Raw genomic sequence first — 7629 nt, forward strand, 5'->3', positions numbered from 1 at the left:
CAGCAGGATAGCCCCCACAGTCTTACAAGAAATTGTACCATTCCTTACGCTGTAAGAGGCTCTTTTGCTACGTGGGCTGGCCGACCTAGAATCGTCGTGTCTGAGAAACGCCACAGAAAGGAGGTAAGACTTTGCTCTTCGACGTGGTCTCTGTGCTGCACACCCATGGGATCTAGTGCGCACGCGCTGGATCGATCGGTGCTGTAGCAAGCTCTTTTCATGGATTTTCGCGCCCAGTGCCTCGGGCATGCGAAGGAACCCAACCGCGCATGCCCAGAGGGGTGGGTGCGGACATCCTGCCAGTTCCTTTCTTACCGCCATGTTGAGTAGACCTCTTCTTCGTCGGTCCAATCGGTTCGCTGTTAGCTTTCGCCTTACAGCTCTTAGGAATTATTTCCAAATGTTCTTTTACTTTAATTTTTGGTTGTTTGTTCTTCAAAAACAGTTTAAAAAAACAACTTTGTTTTCTGCTGAGGGGGAGTTTACCCCAGGCCTTCGGGCTAACCCCCCCCCCCCAAACGTTCCCTCTTTTTCGCTTCTTTTATGCGCTGCTTGAATCAGCCCTTGCTCCTGCCTCAGCGATGGAGGAGAGACCATCTACATCGACAGCCCAGAGTCTGCCTCCAATGTCGACCGCCCGACGCCGAAGCTCCCAACATCGAAGGCACAATCGTCCGCTTCCACGCCAGTCAAAAAGAAGGCTAAGGCAAGTAAAGATCATAAGTCCGTGAAGAAGGGCACCTCCAAGTCCCTGAAGGCGGCGAAGAAGGGGAAGGAAGCGGTGTCTGCACTGGGTAATGCCCCTAAAGTGCCTCCTGCTCCAACAGCAGTATCAGTATCAGAGGCCCAGGTCCCTCCACCGATACTGACCATCCAACTATTGGATTCCCCCATCCAACAAATGGAGCGTCCTTACTCCAACATTGAAACAGTAGAGCTCCTAAGTCATCAAATGGATGCAGAGCCTTCTCTGTCTCCTTCCCTGTCGTCGACGTCGATGGTATCGGAAGCTCCCAACATCGATCCACGTCGGCACCAATATACTTCATGCGATGCGCAGCGTCACCCTCCACATTTGGTCACTCAGTCTGTTGATATCGACAACCGAGACTACAGGGACAGCTCACGCAGACAGGCTACTGCTTTGTCTCCAAGACATCCACAGTCCAGAAGTCGCTCCCCAAGAGTCTTCCTGCCCCCTCCACCACCAATGTCGTGGGATCAATGACAGTTGAGGTACTTGTACGGGGCTTATCCACCATCCATGCCGTGGTTGACTCCGGCGGGCTATTCTGATTGGGATCGCTATTCGTCCCACTCTGTTCATAAGTCGAGATCGCCCCACAAATCGAGACCTTCCGCATCTCTGTCACATCCTCCTCCAGACGACCATCATTCTCTGGAGCTAAGTCGCCCTCTCAACCCTCCGGTCACTCCAAACCCCGTCATCACAACTAAACCCATAACTTGTCAACAGGACATTTTGGTCCAAATACCACAAGACTCCTCTGACTTCATAGAAGAGGACTCGGATACAGAGGGTTCTGAGGCTCATACCTCTCCTGACCATACATCTCCCAACCAGGATGTAGCTGAGGAATTACCCGTATCCCCATCTGACAACCTTATATCTTACACAGATCTAGTCAAAAGAATGGCCCACTCTTTAGGCCTCTCTGTCGTCCAGTAACATCCGCAGGCAACGGATGCAGTTTCTGATATAGTTCAGCTAGATACCTCTTCCACCTTGGCATTGCCCATATCTTCAGTTCTTCTGCAGGCAGCAAAGACACCATGGCTAAAACTTTCGTCTGCTCCTGTGTCCGCAAGGCGACTGGACCATATGTGCAGGGTACAAGAGGCAGATGCCGAATTCCTATTCTCACACCCTCAGCCAAACTCTATGGTGATTACATCTTCCTCCAAATCCAAGAGGACGCATTCCGCACCTTCTGACAAGGAAGGAAGGAAATTAGATGCCTTCGGCAGGCGCTTCTACTCCACGGGAGCATTGGGAGTCAAGGCCACCAACTACCTGGCCTGTATGGACCAGTATCAATACACTCTCTGGGAATGGTTCTCAGAACTCCTCAGCCACTTCCCTGATGACAAACCTCAAGCAGCCAGAGTCATACAAAAGGAAGGCATGGTGTTGGCAAAACAACAGCTCAACACTACTAAACATGTCCTCGAGGCAGGGAAAAGGGCATTAATGTGGGCTGGACTGGGACAATCTGAAAATTCCTGCCTCTGCAGATGGCACTCCCAGCTTTGCCGCCATCTTTCACAAAGCAGGCTTGGGGAAGATCACAGGAAGGATGGGAGGCGCGTGGAGGCACCACAAGCACCATGCAGTGTGGAAATGGGAAAGCAACCTGCTGCTCCCCAGCAACATCAAACCCAGGACAAGTCACCTGCGCATAAGAGACACACCCAAGTTGACGGTCTCAACTCACTCTGTGTAATTCGCCTCACGTCTGCATGAGAAAGACGGACGATAAATGACGTAAATAAAGTAAAATAAATAAGATAACCAGATCTGCCTGCCGGGAGATGTCGTCGACCCGTCCTAAGGCGCCAGGAAGAAACAACGGAAGCCCGCCCGTGGAATACAACAGCGCGCCGCTCAGGTGTCGATAGGTAGCCCCTCCCCCAGTCGAATTGTGGCCCTAGGATAGGAACTAATTAGGCACTTAGGCCATATACCTGTAAACCACCCAGAGACCCTCGGGCAAAGGGCGGTATACAAACTGAAGATATAAATAAATAAATAAATACTATGCATGAAACACCAGTACACAAGTTACAGAGACTATATGTTCTAGCATCTTCCTGTTCTAAGATAAAGGGAAATTCCAGTCTCTCAACACCCAGTCCCATGGAAAACACGTCCCAAGCACATCTTTAGATGTCTGAGAAGCTTTATTTATAGTGGGCTGAGACAAAAGAAAGGTATTTATGGCAAGGTAAGGAAAACTTCATTTGCAATTCAATCCTTAGTAATTGGTCCTCTTTATTTTATTTCTTATTTGGAATAATAGATTAGAATAATAGATTCTAATGCAATGTAATGAATAGTAGAACATAACATAATTTGGAGTGGTCGATAGAAGACGATGCTGTAAGGTTGCCTCCATGCTTGAGAGGAGACGGATGGAGCTTAATGGCAGGGTCTCAGTTAGTTACTCTCAGCGTCCAGTAAGCGTTCAGGTTTCGTTGTAAACTATGAAAAAACATAAATATACCCGATATATGTTCCCTCAGAGATAGAACAAATGATTAGATCTAAATTTCCCTTTAAATGGGTAGAGAAAACCTGGAAACACCTAGGGATATTGATACCAATAAATTTGACTAATCTGTTTAGTATTAATTATGTCTCATTGATAACTAAAATTAAAAAATCTTTTCAAGAATGGACTACTATTATGGTTACATTTTTAGAAAAGTTGAAGTCATTTATTTTGCCCAAGTTTTTATTCTTATTTCAGAATTTACCTATCCCAATAAGAGAGAATTAGACCACTGGCAAGCGTTGCAAAACTCATTTTTGTGGAACAAGAAGAGAACAAGAATTTCTTCTATCTCTATAGACCAGCTAAACAGGGAGGATTAGGATTGCCAATACTTTGAAATTATTATTATGCTGCGCAGTTAAAATGCATACTTTTATATTCTCCCCCAATTCAGAATAAGGCATGGGTCAGAATTGAAAGCTGTGGTCTTTGGCAGGCTCATCTCCACGAAAGTCTATGGTGTACCAAATAAGAAAGGAAATGGGAAACCTATTATAGCCCCTTCTTAAAACACACCTTAAATCTTTGGGATAAATTTAGGAAATTTTTAACTCCACCTTCTTCCCCAGTTATGGCATTTCTGGGACAATCCTGGTTTGAGCCGGGACACCCTATAGAAGCCTTTTCAATCTGGAGGAAACATTATAGGCTGACAGATATTAGTACCAATGATAAATTGGATAAGAAAACCTGTGGTACCAACCAATGTTCCCTCTAAGCTGTGGAGTCTCATGAGCAATTATTCTGTTTTGTGAGCTGCTGGCATTAAAGCTGTGAGCAAGCAATTTGACTACTTCATAAAGTAGTTGGCTCTGGAGCCATCCTCCCTGAGCTAAGACAAAAATGTGTGAGCCAGAGGCTAAAAAACTGTGAGCTAGCTCACACTAATTCACCTTAGAGGGAACACTGGTACCAATACTACCAACTACATAGTGTACTAGCTACTTTGTTACCATATATGCTTAAGAATCATTCTTTAAATGCTTTTGAAGCCCTATTAAAAGATGGTAATTTTGATGTAAAAGGTGTAATCCCAATTATTTATAAGTTATTGTGTCAGAATCTATGGTCACAGTCTACTTCGATTCAAGACCAATGGAGAAAAGAATGCCAGATACAACTAACTGAACAACATTGGGATTCAATCTGGAACACTCCCTTGCTTAAATCTAGATCTACAGCTATCTGTTGGCAACAATATAAACTAATTACCAGGTGCTATCTAACACCATATAAGCTGTATAAACGCAAACTAAGAACTAATTTGGAATGCTGGGAGAGATGTGGTGAAACTGAAACGTTTCTCCACTGTTGGTGGGGTTGCAAAGTAGTGTATGCATATTGGGAAAATATTATAAAAAAAATTGAAGACATAACAGGAATTTTAATTCCAAATACACCTGAGTCTATTTTACTGAATCTGTGGCCAGAGTTAAATACACCAGAGTCGAGGAAGGATTTATTAACCCATCTCTTATTAGCTGGTAAAATAATATTGGCACAACAATCGAATACTAAGAATATACCGACTTTGGCACAGTGGTATGATAAAATATGGGACTTGGTGGTCCAGAATAAGGTAGTCTCACAATTAATACAAGTTGAGAATCCTAATAGGAAAAATATGTTTATAGAGACATGGTATGCTTTTTTTGAGTATATGAATCAAACCACCTGCCAGAACTCCTCAATACCTAAGAAATACTTAGATTTTGTGTTTGTTTAGTTATAGCTTGTTTATAGATAACAACAAAAACTGTCATTATTTGGGGAGATAATTGATTCTGTATTGATGTAGCATGTGTATTGTTTTATACGTTAAATAAAATTATTTCTAAAAAATTACTCTCAGCATCCCTCAATTAAGGATACATCAATCTCCACTTTAGACATTTATTTCCTTCACTATGTTTCCCCCCAGAAACTGAACTCAAACCAATGGTAATTATATAAACTAAGCCTGTTATTCATGAGTCTGTCAAATATCTTCATTATGCTGTATGCTAATTTACTGCTCACTCTCTACTTATAAGGGAGCTGCGGTGGCTCAAGTGGTTAAGACACTGAACTGCAGGCTGTGGAAGGTCGGTAGTTCAGCAGTTCGAGACCTGAGTGCCACATGACGGAGTGAGCACCCGTCTCTAGTTCCAGCTCCTGCCAACCTAGCAGTTTGAAAGCAAGAAATTGCAAGTAGATAAATAGGGACCACTTCAGTGGGAAGGTAACAGCGTTCCGTGCACCTTGGTGTTTAGTCATGCCGGCCAAATGACCGCGGAAATGTCTTCGGACAGCGCTGGCTCTTCGGCTTTGAAACGGAGATGAGTACCGCAACCCTAGAGTCGAATTCGACTGGCTTTCGAGCAAGGGAACCTTTATCTTTACTCTACTTATATGTATGGACTGGTACTTTCCATTGTATCTGAAGAAGTGTGCATGCACACAAAAACTTATACCTTGAATAAAACTTTGTTGGTTTTAAAGGTGCCCCTGGACAAAGACTTTGTACTGGTACTTGAATATTCAGTCTAAGTATCTAAGCAAGAGTTAACTTTACTTAGACACATAACCCCTAATTAGAGGCTTATGACCTCTTAGCACAATATCATCAACTAATACCTGTAACATTTTTGACTATATGATCAAGGGAGTCGCAGTGCCAAAAAGGAAGGGAATCGGAACACCCTGGCCCAGATTGTCTCCAGAACGTGCTATTTGTAATGCAAGTGACCGCTGACTCACTAGAAGCCAGAAAGGGGGAGGGGCAGCACAAACGGAGAGTGGGGAGTGTACCCCCTCCTTTACAAAACAAACCTTCAGACAAGTTTGCCAGTCAAGAGGTCTTCTTGAGAGGATGATGTCAACAGAATAATACTGCAGATTAAAAGTTGAAGCCTGGGTCCATATTCTATCAATACATACCTGGCTAAAGGGGTATCTCAATCCACAAGGTTTACTCCCTCTGATACTCTGCGACAATTTCCAATCAAATTGGTCTAAGTCTGTTCAGAGCTATCTGCTGAAAATAGGTTTTTCCCCCCAGGTGCTCTTATCTACACCAGTTTGCACCCCCCAGTTTGGTGTAGTGGTTAAGTGCGCGGACTCTAATCTGGGAGAACCGGGTTTGATTCTCCACTCCTCCACTTGCACCTGGCTGGATGACCTTGGGCAAGCCATAGCTCTGGCACAGCTGTTCTTGAAAAAGAGCAGTTTCTGTCAATAGTTCTCTCAGCCCTGCCTACCTCACAGGGTGTCTCTTGTGGGGAGGGGAAGGGAAAGGAGTTTGTAAGCCGCTCTGAGACTCCTCTGGGTAGTGAAGGGCGGGGTATAAATCCAATCTCTTCTCTTCTTCTTCTTCATCTTTTGGAACAGACCAAGCAAAAATATTAGTTAAGCAGAGAATTGAGGCTATAGAACGCCAAACTGATCTTTCCAGCATACAAAACATTAAGATGAGGGCAATTATCAAAAATACTGTGGGTCCAGCCAACTATTTAACCTCTCTTGAAGTAAAAGGGTTTAGAGGAGCCTTCACTCTGGCGAGGTGCTCTGCCCTCCCTTCTGCTGTACTTGAAGGAAAATACAAGAATACTCCTTTCTCAGAAAGGCTTTGTACCTGCCCACTAAGGGAGGTTGAGACCACAGAGAACATGTTTTTTAGATGTCCGTATTATAAGGTGGCACGTAATAAAATCACTCCGCTGACTGAACAAATTCCGGGTCTTTCCGAAAAAGCTAGACTCGAGTTTCTTCTATCTGATAGAAACCCCAAAATTACCCACCAAGTAGCCAGTTTCTGTATGGTGATACTCAGATCACGGAAACTCTAAGGTAGCTAGTTAGATATAGTTGTTTGATATTAAATTTTAATTTGCTTTTAATGTTTCACTGATATATCTTGGAATATTGTACTTCCTTTTGTATGACTGGTCTAAGGACTGTAGAAATAAATTGATTGATAATACTGCAGAGGAGGCAAAAGTTGCAGTTGCATATTGTGATGGGTAAAAAGAGCTAGGCAGTTGGTGAGGAAAGCAAGCCAGGGTGGGCCCATGGGAATGAAGAAGAGAACATCAGGACTGTTATGGGAGAAAACTGAATCGTGGAAAAACCTAACTTGCAGCAGACTCTTCAACTCATAATCATCTACAACCCCACAGCAAACATTTCCTTTCAGCTTTTTAATGTTTTCCTTATCCTCGGGATCATGGGCAGCCAGATTTGCTTTCTTCACAAACTTCTTCCCACAGGATACACACTGAAAACGGTTCTCCTGTGTGTGGAATCTCTCACACTGCAGAAGGTCTGTCCTCTTTCTGGAACCTTCCCTCTCATC

Source organism: Gekko japonicus, unplaced genomic scaffold (genome assembly GCF_001447785.1).
Source record: "Gekko japonicus isolate JY-2015 unplaced genomic scaffold, Gekko_japonicus_V1.1 scaffold1234, whole genome shotgun sequence".
Classification (NCBI taxonomy): Eukaryota; Metazoa; Chordata; class Lepidosauria; order Squamata; family Gekkonidae; genus Gekko; species Gekko japonicus.